Here is a 20,710-nt window from a genome sequence, read left to right on the forward strand (position 1 = left end):
TTTGTCCTGGTTTTTGAAATTTGGCTTTTCAAATTATTTAAATGAGCTTGAGGGGCTTTGGACTCCATCAGTGTTAATAGAGCCCCTTAGGCTCATTTGCATAATTTGTAAAGTCTTTTATTTCCCCCCCTTAAAAACAAGGGCATAAGAAGCTTAAAGAAGCACAGATCCTGCCAGAGTAGGCGCACACCAGTATGTCAGTGTGCTGGGTGTACAATCCTTCATCCTGGGAAGCAGTATTCCCACGAAGACAAACTAACACATTGGGGCACATGTACTTACAAGGTCACTCGAGTTCACAGTGCATTGCCGTGTATAATGCTGCGTGCGCTGATTCACTAAGATTGCGCCCCTGAAATCAGTGTGTGACGCTTCCCCGCACAGGTCCGGCAGAGTTCACCATCTTTTTTGTGGTGCATCTTTAACATAGGGCATCTTCGACCCAATTTTAAGCTTAAATACATGTCACAGGTGCCCCCTGATCTGCCATGTGCCCTCACCTGTCCTCACTCCAGCGGCGGTCCCCACTCTCGGGGGCACGCATCCTCGCCTCCTAGGACGCCATCGCCGGCTCTCTAAGATTAAAAGGGCCAGCGGGCCAATGATTGGCGCCGGCTGACCCCCTTCCCTGTTAAATTGCCGGCACCTTCCTGTGTCCCCTGCCGGATCTTTGCGCTCTTATGCCTTGGAGACAGCTTTCCCAATCTGTCTGTGTATTACCCGTTGTGTCCTCCTGCTACGCTCCTGACTTCGATTCTCTTCCACCGGTCCTGACCTTCTGCTACACTCCCAACTCAAATCCTGTGCCGCCTGTCCTGTCCTTTTGCCTGACTACGACTCCGTTTTTGCCTGCTGACTCTGTACCTCGCCTTGGACACTACACCGAGCAAAGTCGCGCCTGTGGAGCGATCTGGTAAAGTCTACAAAACTACTAGTTCCTGCCCTCACCATCTCTCGCTTTGATTTCTGCAACATTCTTCCCTGTGGTCTCCCAGCTAACTCTATAACATCCCCCACAATACATCCGAAACTCTGCTGCCCGGCTCATCCCTCTGTCTCCTGGCTTCTCCTCTGCCTCTCCTCTCTGCTGCCCGGCTCATCCCTCTGTCTCCTGGCTTCTCCTCTGCCTCTCCTCTCTGCTGCCCGGCTCATCCCTCTGTCTCCTGGCTTCTCCTCTGCCTCTCTTCTCTGCTGCCCGGCTCATCCCTCTGTCTCCTGGCTTCTCCTCTGCCTCTCCTCTCTGCTGCCCGGCTCATCCCTCTGTCTCCTAGCTTCTCCTCTGCCTCTCCTCTCTGCTGCCCGGCTCATCCCTCTGTCTCCTGGCTTCTCCTCTGCCTCTCCTCTCTGCTGCCCGGCTCATCCCTCTGTCTCCTGGCTTCTCCTCTGCCTCTCCTCTCTGCTGCCCGGCTTATCCCTCTGTCTCCTGCTTCTCCTCTGCCTCTCCTCTCTGCTGCCCGGCTCATCCCTCTGTCTCCTAACTTCTCTTATGCCTCTCCTCTCTGCTGCCCGGCTCATCCCTCTGTCTCCTGGCTTCTCCTCTGCCTCTCCTCTCTGCTGCCCGACTCATCCCTCTGTCTCCTGGCTTCTCCTCTGCCTCTCTTCTCTGCTGCCCGGCTCATCCCTCTGTCTCCTGCTTCTCCTCTGCCTCTCCTCTCTGCTGCCCGGCTCATCCCTCTGTCTCCTGCTTCTCCTCTGCCTCACCTCTCTGCTGCCCGGCTCATCCCTCTGTCTCCTGGCTTCTCCTCTGCCTCTCCTCTCTGCTGCCCGGCTCATCCCTCTGTCTCCTAACTTCTCTTATGCCTCTCCTCTCTGCTGCCCGACTCATCCCTCTGTCTCCTGGCTTCTCCTCTGCCTCTCCTCTCTGCTGCCCGGCTCATCCCTCTGTCTCCTGGCTTCTCCTCTGCCTCTCCTCTCTGCTGCCCGGCTCATCCATCTCTCTCCTGGCTTCTCCTCTGCCTCTCCTCTCTGCTGCCCGGCTCATCCCTATGTCTCCTGGCTTCTCCTCTTCCTCTCCTCTCTGCTGCCCGGCTCATCCCTCTGTCTCCTGGCTTCTCCTCTGCCTCTCCTCTCTGCTGCCCGGCTTATCCCTCTGTCTCCTGCTTCTCCTCTGCCTCTCCTCTCTGCTGCCCGGCTCATCCCTCTGTCTCCTAACTTCTCTTATGCCTCTCCTCTCTGCTGCCCGACTCATCCCTCTGTCTCCTGGCTTCTCCTCTGCCTCTCCTCTCTGCTGCCCGGCTCATCCATCTGTCTCCTGGCTTCTCCTCTGCCTCTCCTCTCTGCTGCCCGGCTCATCCCTCTGTCTCCTGGCTTCTCCTCTGCCTCTCCTCTCTGCTGCCCGGCTCATCCATCTCTCTCCTGGCTTCTCCTCTGCCTCTCCTCTCTGCTGCCCGGCTCATCCCTATGTCTCCTGGCTTCTCCTCTTCCTCTCCTCTCTGCTGCCCGGCTCATCCCTCTGTCTCCTGGCTTCTCCTCTGCCTCTCCTCTCTGCTGCCCGGCTTATCCCTCTGTCTCCTGCTTCTCCTCTGCCTCTCCTCTCTGCTGCCCGGCTCATCCCTCTGTCTCCTAACTTCTCTTATGCCTCTCCTCTCTGCTGCCCGACTCATCCCTCTGTCTCCTGGCATCTCCTCTGCCTCTCCTCTCTGCTGCCCGGCTCATCCCTCTGTCTCCTGGCTTCTCCTGTGCCTCTCCTCTCTGCTGCCCGGCTCATCCATCTCTCTCCTGGCTTCTCCTCTGCCTCTCCTCTCTGCAGCCCGGCTCATCCATCTCTCTCCTGGCTTCTCCTCTGCCTCTCCTCTCTGCTGCCCGGCTCATCCCTATGTCTCCTGGCTTCTCCTCTTCCTCTCCTCTCTGCTGCCCGGCTCAACCCTCTGTCTCCTGGCTTCTCCTCTGCCTCTCCTCTCTGCTGCTCGGCTCATATCTCTGTCTCCTGGCTTCTCCTCTGCCTCTCCTCTCTGCTGCCCGGCTCATCCCTCTGTCTCCTGGCTTCTCCTATTCCTCTCCTCTCTGCTGCCCGGCTCATCCCTCTGTCTCCTGGCTTCTCCTCTGCCTCTCCTCTCTGCTGCCCGGCTCATCCCTCTGTCTCCTGGCTTCTCCTCTGCCTCTCCTCTCTGCTGCCCTGCTCATCCCTCTGTCTCCTGGCTTCTCCTCTGCCTCTCCTCTCTGCTGCCCGGCTAATTCCTCTGTCTCCTGGCTTCTCCTCTGCCTCTCCTCTCTGCTGCCCGGCTCATCCCTCTGTCTCCTGGCTTCTCCTCTGCCTCTCCTCTCTGCTGCCCGGCTCATCCCTCTGTCTCCTGGCTTCTCTTCTGCCTCTCCTCTCTGCTGCCCGGCTCATCCCTATATCTCCTGGCTTCTCCTCTGTCTCTCCTCTCTGCTGCCCGGCTCATCCCTCTGTCTCCTGGCTTCTCCTCTGCCTCTCCTCTCTGCTGCCCGGCTCATCCCTCTGTCTCCTGGCTTCTCCTCTGCCTCTCCTCTCTGCTGCCCGGCTCATCCCTCTGTCTCCTGGCTTCTCCTCTGCCTCTCCTCTCTGCTGCCCGGCTCATCCCTCTGTCTCCTGGCTTCTCCTCTGCCTCTCCTCTCTGCTGCCCGGCTCATCCCTCTGTCTCCTGGCATCTCCTCTGCCTCTCCTCTCTGCTGCCCGGCTCATCCCTCTGTCTCCTGGCTTCTCCTGTGCCTCTCCTCTCTGCTGCCCGGCTCATCCCTATGTCTCCTGGCTTCTCCTCTACCTCTTCTCTCTGCTGCCCGGCTCATCCCTCTGTCTCCTGGCTTCTCCTCTGCCTCTCCTCTCTGCTGCCCGGCTCATCCCTCTGTCTCCTGGCATCTCCTCTGCCTCTCCTCTCTGCTGCCCGGCTCATCCCTCTGTCTCCTGGCTTCTCCTCTGCCTCTCCTCTCTGCTGCCCGGCTCATCCCTATGTCTCCTGGCTTCTCCTCTTCCTCTCCTCTCTGCTGCTCGGCTCATCCCTCTGTCTCCTCGCTTCTCCTCTGCCTCTCCTCTCTGCAGCCCGGCTCATCCCTCTGTCTCCTGGCTTCTCCTCTGCCTCTCTTCTCTGCTGCCCGGCTCATCCCTCTGTCTCCTGACTTCTCCTCTGCCTCTCCGCTCTGCTGCCTGGCTAATTCCTCTGTCTCCTGGCTTCTCCTCTGCCTCTCCTCTCTGCTGCCCGGCTCATCCCTCTGTCTCCTGGCTTCTCCTCTGCCTCTCCTCTCTGCTGCCCGGCTCATCCCTCTGTCTCCTGGCTTCTCTTCTGCCTCTCCTCTCTGCTGCCCGGCTCATCCCTCTGTCTCCTGGCATCTCCTCTGCCTCTCCTCTCTGCTGCCCGGCTAATTCCTCTGTCTCCTGGATTCTCCTCTGCCTCTCCTCTCTGCTGCCCGGCTCATCCCTCTGTCTCCTGGATTCTCCTCTGCCTCTCTCTCTGCTGCCCGGCTCATCCCTCTGTCTCCTGGCTTCTCCTCTGCCTCTCCTCTCTGCTGCCCGGCTCATCCCTATGTCTCCTGGCTTCTCCTCTGCCTCTCCTCTCTGCTGCCCGGCTCATCCCTCTGTCTCCTGGCTTCTCCTCTGCCTCTCCTCTCTGCTGCCCGGCTCATCCCTCTGTCTCCTCGCTTCTCCACTGCCTCTCCTCTATGCTGCCCGGCTCATCCTTCTGTCTCCTGGCTTCTCCTCTGCCTCTCCTCTCTGCTCTTCTGCCCGGCTCATCCCTCTGTCTCGTGGCTTCTCCTGTGCCTCTCCTCTCTGCTGCCCGGCTTATCCCTCTGTCTCCTCGCTTCTCCACTGCCTCTCCTCTATGCTGCCCGGCTCATCCTTCTGTCTCCTGGCTTCTCCTCTGCCTCTCCTCTCTGCTCTTCTGCCCGGCTCATCCCTCTGTCTCGTGGCTTCTCCTCTTCCTCTCCTCTCTGCTGCCCGGCTAATTCCTCTGTCTCCTGGCTTCTCTTCTGCCTCTCCTCTCTGCTGCCCGGCTCATCCCTCTGTCTCCTGGCTTCTCCTCTGCCTCTCCTCTCTGCTGCCCGGCTCATCCCTCTGTCTCCTGGCTTCTCCTCTGCCTCTCCTCTCTGCTGCCCGGCTCATCCATCTGTCTCCTGGCTTCTACTCTGCCTCTCCTCTCTGCTGCCCGGCTCATCCCTATGTCTCCTGGCTTCTCCTCTGCCTCTCCTCTCTGCTGCCCGGCTCATCCCTCTGTCTCCTCGCTTCTCCTCTGCCTCTCCTCTCTGCTGCCCGACTCATCCCTCTGTCTCCTGGCTTCTCCTCTGCCTTTCCTCTCTGCTGCCCGGCTCATCCCTCTGTCTCCTGGCTTCTCCTCTGCCTCTCCTCTCTGCTGCCCAGCTCATCCCTCTGTCTCCTGGCTTCTCCTCTGCCTCTCCTCTCTGCTGCCCGGCTCATCCCTATGTCTCCTGGCTTCTCCTCTGCCTCTCCTCTCTGCTGCCCGGCTCATCCCTCTGTCTCCTGGCTTCTCCTCTGCCTCTCCTCTCTGCTGCCCGGCTAATTCCCCTGTCTCCTGGCTTCTCCTCTGCCTCTCCTCTCTGCTGCCCGGCTCATCCCTCTGTCTCCTGGCATCTCCTCTGCCTCTCCTCTCTGATGCCCGGCTCATCCCTCTGTCTCCTGGCTTCTCCTCTGCCTCTCCTCTCTGCTGCCCGGCTAATTCCTCTGTCTCCTGGCTTCTCCTCTGCCTCTCCTCTCTGCTGCCCTGCTCATCCCTCTGTCTCCTGGCATCTCCTCTGCCTCTCCTCTCTGATGCCCGGCTCATCCCTCTGTCTCCTGGCTTCTCCTCTGCCTCTCCTCTCTGCTGCCCGGCTCATCCCTCTGTCTCCTGGCTTCTCCTCTGCCTCTCCTCTCTGCTGCCCTGCTCATCCCTCTGTCTCCTCGCTTCTCCACTGTCTCTCCTCTATGCTGCCCGGCTCATCCTTCTGTCTCCTGGCTTCTCCTCTGCCTCTCCTCTCTGCTGCCCGGCTCATCCCTCTGTCTCCTGGCATCTCCTCTGCCTCTCCTCTCTGCTGCCCGGCTCATCCCTCTGTCTCCTCGCTTCTCCTCTGCCTCTCCTCTCTGCTCTTCTGCCCGGCTCATCCCTCTGTCTCCTGGCTTCTCCTCTGCCTCTCCTCACCGCTGCCCGGCTCATCCCTATGTCTCCTGGCTTCTCCTCTGCTTCTCCTCTCTGCTGCCCGGCTCATCCCTCTGTCTCCTGGCATCTCCTCTGCCTCTCCTCTCTGCTGCCCGGCTCATCCCTCTGTCTCCTGGCTTCTCTTCTGCCTCTCCTCTCTGCTGCCCGGCTCATCCCTCTGTCTCCTGGCTTCTCCTCTGCCTCTCCTCTCTGCTGCCCGGCTCATCCCTCTGTCTCCTGGCTTCTCCTCTGCCTCTCCTCTCTGCTGCCCGGCTAATTCCCCTGTCTCCTGGCTTCTCCTCTGCCTCTCTACTGCCCGGCTCATCCCTCTGTCTCCTGGCTTCTCCTCTGCCTCTCTACTGCCCGGCTCATCCCTCTGTCTCCTGGCTTCTCCTCTGCCTCTCTACTGCCCGGCTCATCCCTCTGTCTCCTGGCTTCTCCTCTGCCTCTCCTCTCTGCTGCCCGGCTCATCCCTCTGTCTCCTGGCTTCTCCTCTGCCTCCCTTCTCTGCTGCAAGGCTCATCCCTCTGTCTCCTGGCTTCTCCTCTGCCTCTCCTCTCTGCTGCCCGGCTCATCCCTCTGTCTCCTGGCTTCTCCTCTGCCTCTCCTCTCTGCTGCCCGGCTCATCCCTCTGTCTCCTGGCTTCTCCTCTGCCTCTCCTCTCTGCTGCCCAGCTAATTCCTCTGTCTCCTGGCTTCTCCTCTGCCTCTCCTCTCTGCTGCCCGGCTCATCCCTCTGTCTCCTGGCTTCTCCTCTGCCTCTCCTCTCTGCTGCCCGGCTCATCTCTCTGTCTCCTGGCTTCTCCTCTGCCTCTCCTCTCTGCTGCCCGGCTCATCCCTCTGTCTCCTGGCTTCTCCTCTGCCTTTCCTCTCTGCTGCCCGGCTAATTCCTCTGTCTCCTGGCTTCTCCTCTGCCTCTCCTCTCTGCTGCCCGGCTCATCCTTCTGTCTCCTGGCTTCTCCTCTGCCTCTCCTCTCTGCTGCCCTGCTCATCCCTCTGTCTCCTGGCTTCTCCTCTGCCTCTCCTCTCTGCTGCCCGGCTCATCCCTCTGTCTCCTGGCTTCTCCTCTGCCTCTCCTCTCTGATGCTCGGCTAATTCCTCTGTCTCCTGGCTTCTCCTCTGCCTCTCCTCTCTGCTGCCCGGCTAATTCCTCTGTCTCCTGGCTTCTCCTCTGCCTCTCTTCTCTGCTGTCCGGCTAATTCCTCTGTCTCCTGGCTTCTCCTCTGTCTCTCCTCTCTGCTGTCCGGCTAATTCCTCTGTCTCCTGGCTTCTCCTCTGCCTCTCTTCTCTGCTGTCCGGCTAATTCCTCTGTCTCCTGGCTTCTCCTCTGTCTCTCCTCTCTGCTGCCCGGCTAATTCCTCTGTCTCCTGGCTTCTCCTCTGTCTCTCCTCTCTGCTGCCCGGCTCATCCATCTGTCTCCTGGCTTCTCCTCTGCCTCGCCTCTCTGCTGCCCGGCTCATCCCTCTGTCTCCTGGCTTCTCCTCTGCCTCTCCTCTCTGCTGCCCGGCTAATTCCTCTGTCTCCTGGCTTCTCCTCTGTCTCTCCTCTCTGCTGCCCGGCTAATTCCTCTGTCTCCTGGCTTCTCCTCTGTCTCTCCTCTCTGCTGTCCGGCTAATTCCTCTGTCTCCTGGCTTCTCCTCTGCCTCTCTTCTCTGCTGTCCGGCTAATTCCTCTGTCTCCTGGCTTCTCCTCTGCCTCTCCTTTCTGCTGCCCGGCTCATCCCTCTGTCTCCTGGCTTCTCCTCTGCATCTCCTCTCTGCTGCCCGGCTCATCCCTCTGTCTCCTGGCTTCTCCTCTGTCTCTCCTCTCTGCTGCCCGGCTAATTCCTCTGTCTCCTGGCTTCTCCTCTGTCTCTCCTCTCTGCTGCCCGGCTCATCCCTCTGTCTCCTGGCTTCTCCTCTGCCTCTCCTCTCTGCTGTCCGGCTAATTCCTCTGTCTCCTGGCTTCTCCTCTGTCTCTCCTCTCTGCTGCCCGGCTCATCCTTCTGTCTCCTGGCTTCTCCTCTGCCTCTCCTCTCTGCTGCCCGGCTCATCCCTCTGTCTCCTGGCTTCTCCTCTGCCTCTCCTCTCTGCTGCCCGGCTAATTCCCCTGTCTCCTGGCTTCTCCTCTGCCTCTCCTTTCTGCTGCCCGGCTCATCCCTCTGTCTCCTGGCTTCTCCTCTGCATCTCCTCTCTGCTGCCCGGCTCATCCCTCTGTCTCCTGGCTTCTCCTCTGTCTCTCCTCTCTGCTGCCCGGCTAATTCCTCTGTCTCCTGGCTTCTCCTCTGTCTCTCCTCTCTGCTGTCCGGCTAATTCCTCTGTCTCCTGGCTTCTCCTCTGTCTCTCCTCTCTGCTGCCCGGCTCATCCCTCTGTCTCCTGGCTTCTCCTCTGCCTCTCCTCTCTGCTGCCCGGCTCATCCCTCTGTCTCCTGGCTTCTCCTCTGCCTCTCCTCTCTGCTGCCCGGCTCATCCCTCTGTCTCCTGGCTTCTCCTCTGCCTCTCCTCTCTGCTGCCCGGCTAATTCCTCTGTCTCCTGGCTTCTCCTCTGTCTCTCCTCTCTGCTGTCCGGCTAATTCCTCTGTCTCCTGGCTTCTCCTCTGCCTTATGTATCTTCAAGACTTTGGGGTCAGACTATACAAGGTATGTTTGTAGTCTGTTACCATGGAAACACATAGATCTATAAGGGAGCAGTTGGAATATAAGACAGGCTTCCTGTCCTGCAGTTATGTAAGTGTCCTACATGACCTGGTGTCCCCGTGTCATGGGGACCGTGTAACAATCTCCTGTCATTTGTATCCAATCACATGGGGTTGTGCATGGACAATGTAACACGATGGTTACTATACAATGTACGATGTGATGTATATAGTGACAGTGTGTGATGTGCTGTATATAGTGACAGTGTGTGATGTGCTGTATATAGTGACAGTGTGTGATGTGATGTATATAGTGACAGTGTGTGATGTGATGTATATAGTGACAGTGTGTGATGTGCTGTATATAGTGACAGTGTGTGATGTGCTGTATATAGTGACAGTGTGTGATGTGCTGTATATAGTGACAGTGTATGATGTGCTGTATATAGTGACAGTGTGTGATGTGCTGTATATAGTGACAGTGTGTGATGTGCTGTATATAGTGACAGTGTGTGATGTGCTGTATATAGTGACAGTGTGTGATGTGCTGTATATAGTGACAGTGTGTGATGTGCTGTATATAGTGACAGTGTGTGATGTGCTGTATATAGTGACAGTGTGTGATGTGATGTATATAGTGACAGTGTGTGATGCGCTGTATATAGTGACAGTGTGTGATGTGCTGTATATAGTGACAGTGTGTGATGTGATGTATATAGTGACAGTGTGTGATGTGCTGTATATTGTGACAGTGTGTGATGTGATGTATATAGTGACAGTGTGTGATGCGCTGTATATAGTGACAGTGTGTGATGCGCTGTATATAGTGACAGTGTGTGATGTGCTGTATATAGTGACAGTGTGTGATGTGCTGTATATAGTGACAGTGTGTGATGTGCTGTATATAGTGACAGTGTGTGATGTGCTGTATATAGTGACAGTGTGTGATGTGATGTATATAGTGACAGTGTGTGATGTGCTGTATATAGTGACAGTGTGTGATGTGATGTATATAGTGACAGTGTGTGATGCGCTGTATATAGTGACAGTGTGTGATGTGCTGTATATAGTGACAGTGTGTGATGCGCTGTATATAGTGACAGTGTGTGATGTGATGTATATAGTGACAGTGTGTGATGCGCTGTATATAGTGACAGTGTGTGATGTGATGTATATAGTGACAGTGTGTGATGTGCTGTATATAGTGACAGTGTGTGATGTGATGTATATAGTGACAGTGTGTGATGTGATGTATATAGTGACAGTGTGTGATGTGCTGTATATAGTGACAGTGTGTGATGTGATGTATATAGTGACAGTGTGTGATGTGATGTATATAGTGACAGTGTGTGATGTGATGTATATAGTGACAGTGTGTGATGTGATGTATATAGTGACAGTGTGTGATGTGCTGTATATAGTGACAGTGTGTGATGTGCTGTATATAGTGACAGTGTGTGATGTGCTGTATATAGTGACAGTGTGTGATGTGCTGTATATAGTGACAGTGTGTGATGTGCTGTATATAGTGACAGTGTGTGATGTGCTGTATATAGTGACAGTGTGTGATGCGCTGTATATAGTGACAGTGTGTGATGTGCTGTATATAGTGACAGTGTGTGATGTGCTGTATATAGTGACAGTGTGTGATGTGCTGTATATAGTGACAGTGTGTGATGTGCTGTATATAGTGACAGTGTGTGATGTGCTGTATATAGTGACAGTGTGTGAAGCGCTGTATATAGTGACAGTGTGTGATGCGCTGTATATAGTGACAGTGTGTGATGCGCTGTATATAGTGACAGTGTGTGATGTGCTGTATATAGTGACAGTGTGTGATGTGCTGTGTATAGTGACAGTGTGTGATGTATATAGTGACAGTGTGTGATGTGATGTATATAGTGACAGTGTGTGATGTGCTGTATATAGTGACAGTGTGTGATGTGCTGTATATAGTGACAGTGTGTGATGTGCTGTATATAGTGACAGTGTGTGATGTGCTGTATATAGTGACAGTGTGTGATGTGCTGTATATAGTGACAGTGTGTGATGTGCTGTATATAGTGACAGTGTGTGATGCGCTGTATATAGTGACAGTGTGTGATGCGCTGTATATAGTGACAGTGTGTGATGTGATGTATATAGTGACAGTGTGTGATGCGCTGTATATAGTGACAGTGTGTGATGTGCTGTATATAGTGACAGTGTGTGATGTGCTGTATATAGTGACAGTGTGTGATGTGATGTATATAGTGACAGTGTGTGATGTATATAGTGACAGTGTATGATGTGCTGTATATAGTGACAGTGTATGATGTGCTGTATATAGTGACAGTGTGTGATGTGATGTATATAGTGACAGTGTGTGATGTGCTGTGTATAGTGACAGTGTGTGATGTATATAGTGACAGTGTGTGATGTGCTGTATATAGTGACAGTGTGTGATGTGCTGTATATAGTGACAGTGTGTGATGTGCTGTATATAGTGACAGTGTGTGATGTGCTGTATATAGTGACAGTGTGTGATGTGCTGTATATAGTGACAGTGTATGATGTGCTGTATATAGTGACAGTGTGTGATGTGATGTATATAGTGACAGTGTGTGATGCGCTGTATATAGTGACAGTGTGTGATGTGCTGTATATAGTGACAGTGTGTGATGTGCTGTATATAGTGACAGTGTGTGATGCGCTGTATATAGTGACAGTGTGTGATGTGCTGTATATAGTGACAGTGTATGATGTGCTGTATATAGTGACAGTGTATGATGTGCTGTATATAGTGACAGTGTGTGATGCGCTGTATATAGTGACAGTGTGTGATGTGCTGTATATAGTGACAGTGTGTGATGTGCTGTATATAGTGACAGTGTGTGATGTGATGTATATAGTGACAGTGTGTGATGTGCTGTATATAGTGACAGTGTGTGATGCGCTGTATATAGTGACAGTGTGTGATGTGCTGTATATAGTGACAGTGTGTGATGTGCTGTATATAGTGACAGTGTGTGATGTATATAGTGACAGTGTGTGATGTGATGTATATAGTGACAGTGTGTGATGTGCTGTATATAGTGACAGTGTGTGATGTGCTGTATATAGTGACAGTGTGTGATGTGCTGTATATAGTGACAGTGTGTGATGTGCTGTATATAGTGACAGTGTGTGATGTGCTGTATATAGTGACAGTGTGTGATGTGCTGTATATAGTGACAGTGTGTGATGTGCTGTATATAGTGACAGTGTGTGATGCGCTGTATATAGTGACAGTGTGTGATGTGCTGTATATAGTGACAGTGTGTGATGTGCTGTATATAGTGACAGTGTGTGATGTGCTGTATATAGTGACAGTGTGTGATGCGCTGTATATAGTGACAGTGTGTGATGTGCTGTATATAGTGACAGTGTGTGATGTGCTGTATATAGTGACAGTGTGTGATGTGCTGTATATAGTGACAGTGTGTGATGTGCTGTATATAGTGACAGTGTGTGATGTGCTGTATATAGTGACAGTGTGTGATGTGCTGTATATAGTGACAGTGTGTGATGTGCTGTATATAGTGACAGTGTGTGATGTGCTGTATATAGTGACAGTGTGTGATGTGCTGTATATAGTGACAGTGTGTGATGTGCTGTATATAGTGACAGTGTATGATGTGCTGTATATAGTGACAGTGTGTGATGTGCTGTATATAGTGACAGTGTGTGATGTGCTGTATATAGTGACAGTGTGTGATGCGCTGTATATAGTGACAGTGTGTGATGCGCTGTATATAGTGACAGTGTGTGATGCGCTGTATATAGTGACAGTGTGTGATGTGCTGTATATAGTGACAGTGTGTGATGTGATGTATATAGTGACAGTGTGTGATGTGATGTATATAGTGACAGTGTGTGATGTGCTGTATATAGTGACAGTGTGTGATGTGCTGTATATAGTGACAGTGTGTGATGTGCTGTATATAGTGACAGTGTGTGATGTGCTGTATATAGTGACAGTGTGTGATGTGCTGTGTATAGTGACAGTGTGTGATGTATATAGTGACAGTGTGTGATGTGATGTATATAGTGACAGTGTGTGATGTGCTGTATATAGTGACAGTGTGTGATGTGCTGTATATAGTGACAGTGTGTGATGTGCTGTATATAGTGACAGTGTGTGATGTGCTGTATATAGTGACAGTGTGTGATGTGCTGTATATAGTGACAGTGTGTGATGTGCTGTATATAGTGACAGTGTGTGATTTGCTGTATATAGTGACAGTGTGTGATGCGCTGTATATAGTGACAGTGTGTGATGTGCTGTATATAGTGACAGTGTGTGATGTGCTGTATATAGTGACAGTGTGTGATGTGCTGTATATAGTGACAGTGTGTGATGTGCTGTATATAGTGACAGTGTGTGATGTGCTGTATATAGTGACAGTGTGTGATGTGCTGTATATAGTGACAGTGTATGATGTGCTGTATATAGTGACAGTGTGTGATGTGCTGTATATAGTGACAGTGTGTGATGTGCTGTATATAGTGACAGTGTATGATGTGCTGTATATAGTGACAGTGTATGATGTGCTGTATATAGTGACAGTGTGTGATGTGCTGTATATAGTGACAGTGTGTGATGTGCTGTATATAGTGACAGTGTGTGATGCGCTGTATATAGTGACAGTGTGTGATGCGCTGTATATAGTGACAGTGTGTGATGCGCTGTATATAGTGACAGTGTGTGATGTGCTGTATATAGTGACAGTGTGTGATGTGATGTATATAGTGACAGTGTGTGATGTGCTGTATATAGTGACAGTGTGTGATGTGATGTATATAGTGACAGTGTGTGATGTGATGTATATAGTGACAGTGTGTGATGTGTTGTATATAGTGACAGTGTGTGATGTGATGTATATAGTGACAGTGTGTGATGTGCTGTATATAGTGACAGTGTGTGATGTGCTGTATATAGTGACAGTGTGTGATGTGCTATATATAGTGACAGTGTGTGATGTGCTGTATATAGTGACTGTGTGTGATGTGCTGTATATAGTGACAGTGTGTGATGTGCTGTATATAGTGACAGTGTGTGATGTGCTGTATATAGTGACAGTGTGTGATGTGCTGTATATAGTGACAGTGTGTGATGTGCTGTATATAGTGACAGTGTGTGATGTGCTGTATATAGTGACAGTGTGTGATGTGCTGTATATAGTGACAGTGTGTGATGTGTTGTATATAGTGACAGTGTGTGATGTGATGTATATAGTGACAGTGTGTGATGTGCTGTATATAGTGACAGTTTGTGATGTGTTGTATATAGTGACAGTGTGTGATGCGCTGTATATAGTGACAGTGTGTGATGTGCTGTATATAGTGACAGTGTGTGATGCGCTGTATATAGTGACAGTTTGTGATGCGCTGTATATAGTGACAGTGTGTGATGTGATGTATATAGTGACAGTGTGTGATGTGATGTATATATTGACAGTGTGTGATGTGCTGTATATAGTGACAGTGTGTGATGTGCTGTATATAGTGACATTTTGTGATGTGCTGTATATAGTGACAGTGTGTGATGTGATGTATATAGTGACAGTGTGTGATGTGCTGTATATAGTGACAGTGTGTGATGTGCTGTATATAGTGACAGTGTGTGATGTGCTGTATATAGTGACAGTGTGTGATGTGCTGTATATAGTGACAGTGTGTGATGTGATGTATATAGTGACAGTGTGTGATGTATATAGTGACAGTGTGTGATGCGCTGTATATAGTGACAGTGTGTGATGTGCTGTATATAGTGACAGTGTGTGATGTGCTGTATATAGTGACAGTGTGTGATGTGCTGTATATAGTGACAGTGTGTGATGTGCTGTATATAGTGACAGTGTGTGATGTGATGTATATAGTGACAGTGTGTGATGTGATGTATATAGTGACAGTGTGTGATGTGCTGTATATAGTGACAGTGTGTGATGTGATGTATATAGTGACAGTGTGTGATGTGCTGTATATAGTGACAGTGTGTGATGTGCTGTATATAGTGACAGTGTGTGATGTGATGTATATAGTGACAGTGTGTGATGTGCTGTATATAGTGACAGTGTGTGATGTGCTGTATATAGTGACAGTGTGTGATGTGCTGTATATAGTGACAGTGTGTGATGTGCTGTATATAGTGACAGTGTGTGATGTGCTGTATATAGTGACAGTGTGTGATGTATATAGTGACAGTGTATGATGTGCTGTATATAGTGACAGTGTATGATGTGCTGTATATAGTGACAGTGTGTGATGTGATGTATATAGTGACAGTGTGTGATGTGCTGTATATAGTGACAGTGTATGATGTGCTGTATATAGTGACAGTGTATGATGTGCTGTATATAGTGACAGTGTGTGATGTGATGTATATAGTGACAGTGTGTGATGTGCTGTATATAGTGACAGTGTGTGATGTGCTGTATATAGTGACAGTGTGTGATGTGCTGTATATAGTGACAGTGTGTGATGTGATGTATATAGTGACAGTGTGTGATGTATATAGTGACAGTGTATGATGTGCTGTATATAGTGACAGTGTATGATGTGCTGTATATAGTGACAGTGTGTGATGTGATGTATATAGTGACAGTGTGTGATGTGCTGTGTATAGTGACAGTGTGTGATGTATATAGTGACAGTGTGTGATGTGCTGTATATAGTGACAGTGTGTGATGTGCTGTATATAGTGACAGTGTGTGATGTGCTGTATATAGTGACAGTGTGTGATGTGCTGTATATAGTGACAGTGTGTGATGTGCTGTATATAGTGACAGTGTATGATGTGCTGTATATAGTGACAGTGTGTGATGTGATGTATATAGTGACAGTGTGTGATGCGCTGTATATAGTGACAGTGTGTGATGTGCTGTATATAGTGACAGTGTGTGATGTGCTGTATATAGTGACAGTGTGTGATGCGCTGTATATAGTGACAGTGTGTGATGTGCTGTATATAGTGACAGTGTATGATGTGCTGTATATAGTGACAGTGTATGATGTGCTGTATATAGTGACAGTGTGTGATGCGCTGTATATAGTGACAGTGTGTGATGTGCTGTATATAGTGACAGTGTGTGATGTGCTGTATATAGTGACAGTGTGTGATGTGATGTATATAGTGACAGTGTGTGATGTGCTGTATATAGTGACAGTGTGTGATGCGCTGTATATAGTGACAGTGTGTGATGTGCTGTATATAGTGACAGTGTGTGATGTGCTGTATATAGTGACAGTGTGTGATGTATATAGTGACAGTGTGTGATGTGCTGTATATAGTGACAGTGTGTGATGTGATGTATATAGTGACAGTGTGTGATGTGCTGTATATAGTGACAGTGTGTGATGTGCTGTATATAGTGACAGTGTGTGATGTGCTGTATATAGTGACAGTGTGTGATGTGCTGTATATTGTGACAGTGTGTGATGTGCTGTATATAGTGACAGTGTGTGATGTGCTGTATATAGTGACAGTGTGTGATGTGCTGTGTATAGTGACAGTGTGTGATGCGCTGTATATAGTGACAGTGTGTGATGTGCTGTATATAGTGACAGTGTGTGATGTGCTGTATATAGTGACAGTGTGTAATGCGCTGTATATAGTGACAGTGTGTGATGTGCTGTATATAGTGACAGTGTGTGATGTGCTGTATATAGTGACAGTGTGTGATGTGCTGTATATAGTGACAGTGTGTGATGCGCTGTATATAGTGACAGTGTGTGATGTGCTGTATATAGTGACAGTGTGTGATGTGCTGTATATAGTGACAGTGTGTGATGTGCTGTATATAGTGACAGTGTATGATGTGCTGTATATAGTGACAGTGTGTGATGTGCTGTATATAGTGACAGTGTGTGATGCGCTGTATATAGTGACAGTGTGTGATGTACTGTATATAGTGACAGTGTGTGATGTGCTGTATATAGTGACAGTGTGTGATGTGATGTATATAGTGACAGTGTGTGATGTGCTGTATATAGTGACAGTGTGTGATGTGCTGTATATAGTGACAGTGTGTGATGTGCTGTATATAGTGACAGTGTGTGATGTGCTGTATATAGTGACAGTGTGTGATGTGCTGTATATAGTGACAGTGTGTGATGTGCTGTATATAGTGACAGTGTGTGATGTGCTGTATATAGTGACAGTGTGTGATGTGCTGTATATAGTGACAGTGTGTGATGTGCTGTATATAGTGACAGTGTGTGATGTGCTGTATATAGTGACAGTGTATGATGTGCTGTATATAGTGACAGTGTGTGATGCGCTGTATATAGTGACAGTGTGTGATGTGCTGTATATAGTGACAGTGTGTGATGTGCTGTATATAGTGACAGTGTGTGATGTGATGTATATAGTGACAGTGTTTGATGTGCTGTATATAGTGACAGTGTGTGATGTGCTGTATATAGTGACAGTGTGTGATGTGCTGTATATAGTGACAGTGTGTGATGTGCTGTATATAGTGACAGTGTGTGATGTGCTGTATATAGTGACAGTCAGGTTGTGTTGCTGTGTACATGCAGTGTCAGGTGTTGTCGGGTCGCGCTCTCACCTCGTTGCTGTGTGGCTCCGCTTCCTCCATACACCGGGCCAGGGCCCCGCTCCTCTCGGTCTACGAATCCCGGACAGGCCGCCGCAATGTGCGGCTCTAACGTACCGAGAACTGCGCATGTGCGAGACCGGAGCAGAGACGGGAAGGGAGGGGGAACTGCACGGGAGGGGGACTCCGAGGGGTACCGGGGGTAAACGGAGGGGAGTACTGAGGGGATCGGGAGGCATTCAGGTTATGCGGGTACCGGAGGGAAAAATACAGGTGATGGGGGTACAGGAGGGGAGGATACAGGTGATGGGGGTACAGGAGGGGAGGATACAGGTGATGGGGGTACAGGAGGGGAGGATACAGGTGATCGAGGTACAGGAGGGAAGGATACAGGTGATGGGGGTACAGGAGGGGAGGATACAGGTGATGGGGGTACAGGAGGGGAGGATACAGGTGATGGGGGTACAGGAGGGCAGGATACAGGTGATGGGGGTACAGGAGGGGAGGATACAGGTGATCGAGGTACAGGAGGGAAGGATACAGGTGATGGGGGTACAGGAGGGGAGGATACAGGTGATGGAGGTACAGGAGGGGAGGATACAGGTGATGGAGGTACAGGAGGGAAGGATACAGGTGATGGAGGTACAGGAGGGGAGGATACAGGTGATGGGGGTACAGGAGGGGAGGATACAGGTGATGGGGGTACAGGAGGGGAGGATACAGGTGATGGGGGTACAGGAGGGGAGGATACAGGTGATGGGGTACAGGAGGGGAGGATACAGGTGATGGGGGTACAGGAGGGGAGGATACAGGTGATGGGGTACAGGAGGGGAGGATACAGGTGATGGGGGTACAGGAGGGGAGGATACAGGTGATGGGGGTACAGGAGGGGAGGATACAGGTGATGGGGGTACAGGAGGGCAGGATACAGGTGATGGGGTACAGGAGGGGAGGATACAGGTGATGGGGGTACAGGAGGGGAGGATACAGGTGATGGGGGTACAGGAGGGGAGGATACAGGTGATGGGGTACAGGAGGGGAGGATACAGGTGATGGGGTACAGGAGGGAAGGATACAGGTGATGGGGGTACAGGAGGGGAGGATACAGGTGATGGAGGTACAGGAGGGGAGGATACAGATGATGGAGGTACAGGAGGGGAGGATACAGGTGATGGGGGTACAGGAGGGGAGGATACAGGTGATGGGGTACAGGAGGGGAAGATACAGGTGATGGGGTACAGGAGGGGAGGATACAGGTGATGGGGGTACAGGAGGGGAGGATACAGGTGATGGGGGTACAGGAGGGGAGGATACAGGTGATGGGGGTACAGGAGGGCAGGATACAGGTGATGGGGTACAGGAGGGGAGGATACAGGTGATGGGGGTACAGGAGGGGAGGATACAGGTGATGGGGGTACAGGAGGGGAGGATACAGGTGATGGGGTACAGGAGGGGAGGATACAGGTGATGGGGTACAGGAGGGAAGGAAACAGGTGATGGGGGTACAGGAGGGGAGGATACAGGTGATGGGGGTACAGGAGGAGAGGATACAGGTGATGGAGGTACAGGAGGGGAGGATACAGGTGATGGGGGTACAGGAGGGGAGGATACAGGTGATGGGGGTACAGGAGGGGAGGATACAGGTGATGGGGTACAGGAGGGGAGGATACAGGTGATGGGGTACAGGAGGAGAGGATACAGGTGATGGGGGTAGAGGAGGAGAGGATACAGATGATGGGGGTACAGGAGGGGAGGATACAGGTGATGGGGTACAGGAGGGGAGGATACAGGTGATGGGGTACAGGAGCGGAGGATACAGGTGATGGAGGTACAGGAGGGGAGGATACAGGTGATGGAGGTACAGGAGGGGAGGATACAGGTGATGGGAGTACAGGAGGGGAGGATACAGGTGATGGAGGTACAGGAGGGGAGGATACAGGTGATGGGGGTACAGGAGGAGAGGATACAGGTGATGGAGGTACAGGAGGGGAGGATACAGGTGATAGAAGTATAGGAGGGCAGGATACAGGTGATGGGGGTACAGGAGGGGAGGATACAGATGATGGGGGTACAGGAGGGGAGGATACAGGTGATGGGGTACAGGAGGGGAGGATACAGGTGATGGAGGTACAGGAGGGGAGGATACAGGTGATGGGGGTACAGGAGGGGAGGATACAGGTGATGGGGGTACAAAAGGGGAGGATACAGGTGATGGAGGTACAGGAGGGGAGGATACAGGTGATGGGGCTACAAGAGGGGAGGATACAGGTGATGGAGGTACAGGAGGGGAGGATACAGGTGATGGGGGTACAGGAGGGGAGGATACAGGTGATGGGGGTACAGGAGGGGAGGATACAGGTGATGGGGTACAGGAGGGGAGGATACAGGTGATGGAGGTACAGGAGGGGAGGATACAGGTGATGGGGGTACAGGAGGAGAGGATACAGGTGATGGAGGTACAGGAGGGGAGGATACAGGTGATGGAAGTATAGGAGGGCAGGATACAGGTGATGGGGGTACAGGAGGGGAGGATACAGGTGATGGGGGTACAGGAGGGGAGGATACAGGTGATGGGGTACACGAGGGGAGGATACAGGTGATGGAGGTACAGGAGGGGAGGATACAGGTGATGGGGGTACAGGAGGGGAGGATACAGGTGATGGGGGTACAAGAGGGGAGGATACAGGTGATGGAGGTACAGGAGGGGAGGATACAGGTGATGGGGGTACAGGAGGGGAGGATACAGGTGATGGAGGTACAGGAGGGGAGGATACAGGTGATGGGGGTACAGGAGGGGAGGATACAGGTGATGGAGGTACAGGAGGGGAGGATACAGGTGATGGGGGTACAGGAGGGCAGGATACAGGTGATGGGGGTACAGGAGGGGAGGATACAGGTGATGGGGGTACAGGAGGGGAGGATACAGGTGATGGGGCTACAAGAGGGGAGGATACAGGTGATGGAGGTACAGGAGGGGAGGATACAGGTGATGGGGGTACAGGAGGGCAGGATACAGGTGATGGGGGTACAGGAGGGGAGGATACAGGTGATGGAGGTAAAGGAGGGGAGGATACAGGTGATGGAGGTACAGGAGGGGAGGATACAGGTGATGGAGGTACAGGAGGGGAGGATACAGGTGATGGGGGTACAGGAGGGGAGGTCACAGGTGATGGGGGTACAGGAGGGTAAAATACAGGTGATGGAGGTACAGGAGGGAAAGATACAGGTGATGGAGGTACAATAGGGAAAGATACTGGTGATGGGGGTACAGGAGGGGAGGATACAGGTGATGGGGGTACAGGAGGGGAGGATACAGGTGATGGGGGTACAGGAGGGGAGGATACAGGTGATGGAGGTACAGGAGGGGAGGATACAGGTGATGGAGGTACAGGAGGGGAGGATACAGGTGATGGGGGTACAGGAGGGGAGGATACAGGT

At 51.5% G+C, this 20,710-nt stretch overlaps 1 protein-coding gene across 1 annotated transcript in view; it reads right to left on the reverse strand.

Annotated features, from left to right (window-relative positions):
* Positions 1–17,438, reverse strand: part of MAPRE3 (microtubule associated protein RP/EB family member 3) — a 124,056-nt gene extending 106,618 nt beyond the window's left edge. The window contains exon 1 of the mRNA XM_072143926.1: positions 17,285–17,438. The gene's annotated coding sequence lies outside the window, so the exon portion shown is untranslated. The remainder of the gene's footprint in view (positions 1–17,284) is intronic.
* Between the last annotated feature and the right edge of the window lie 3,272 nt (positions 17,439–20,710).

This window comes from Engystomops pustulosus, chromosome 3 (genome assembly GCF_040894005.1).
Source record: "Engystomops pustulosus chromosome 3, aEngPut4.maternal, whole genome shotgun sequence".
Lineage (NCBI taxonomy): Eukaryota > Metazoa > Chordata > Amphibia > Anura > Leptodactylidae > Engystomops > Engystomops pustulosus.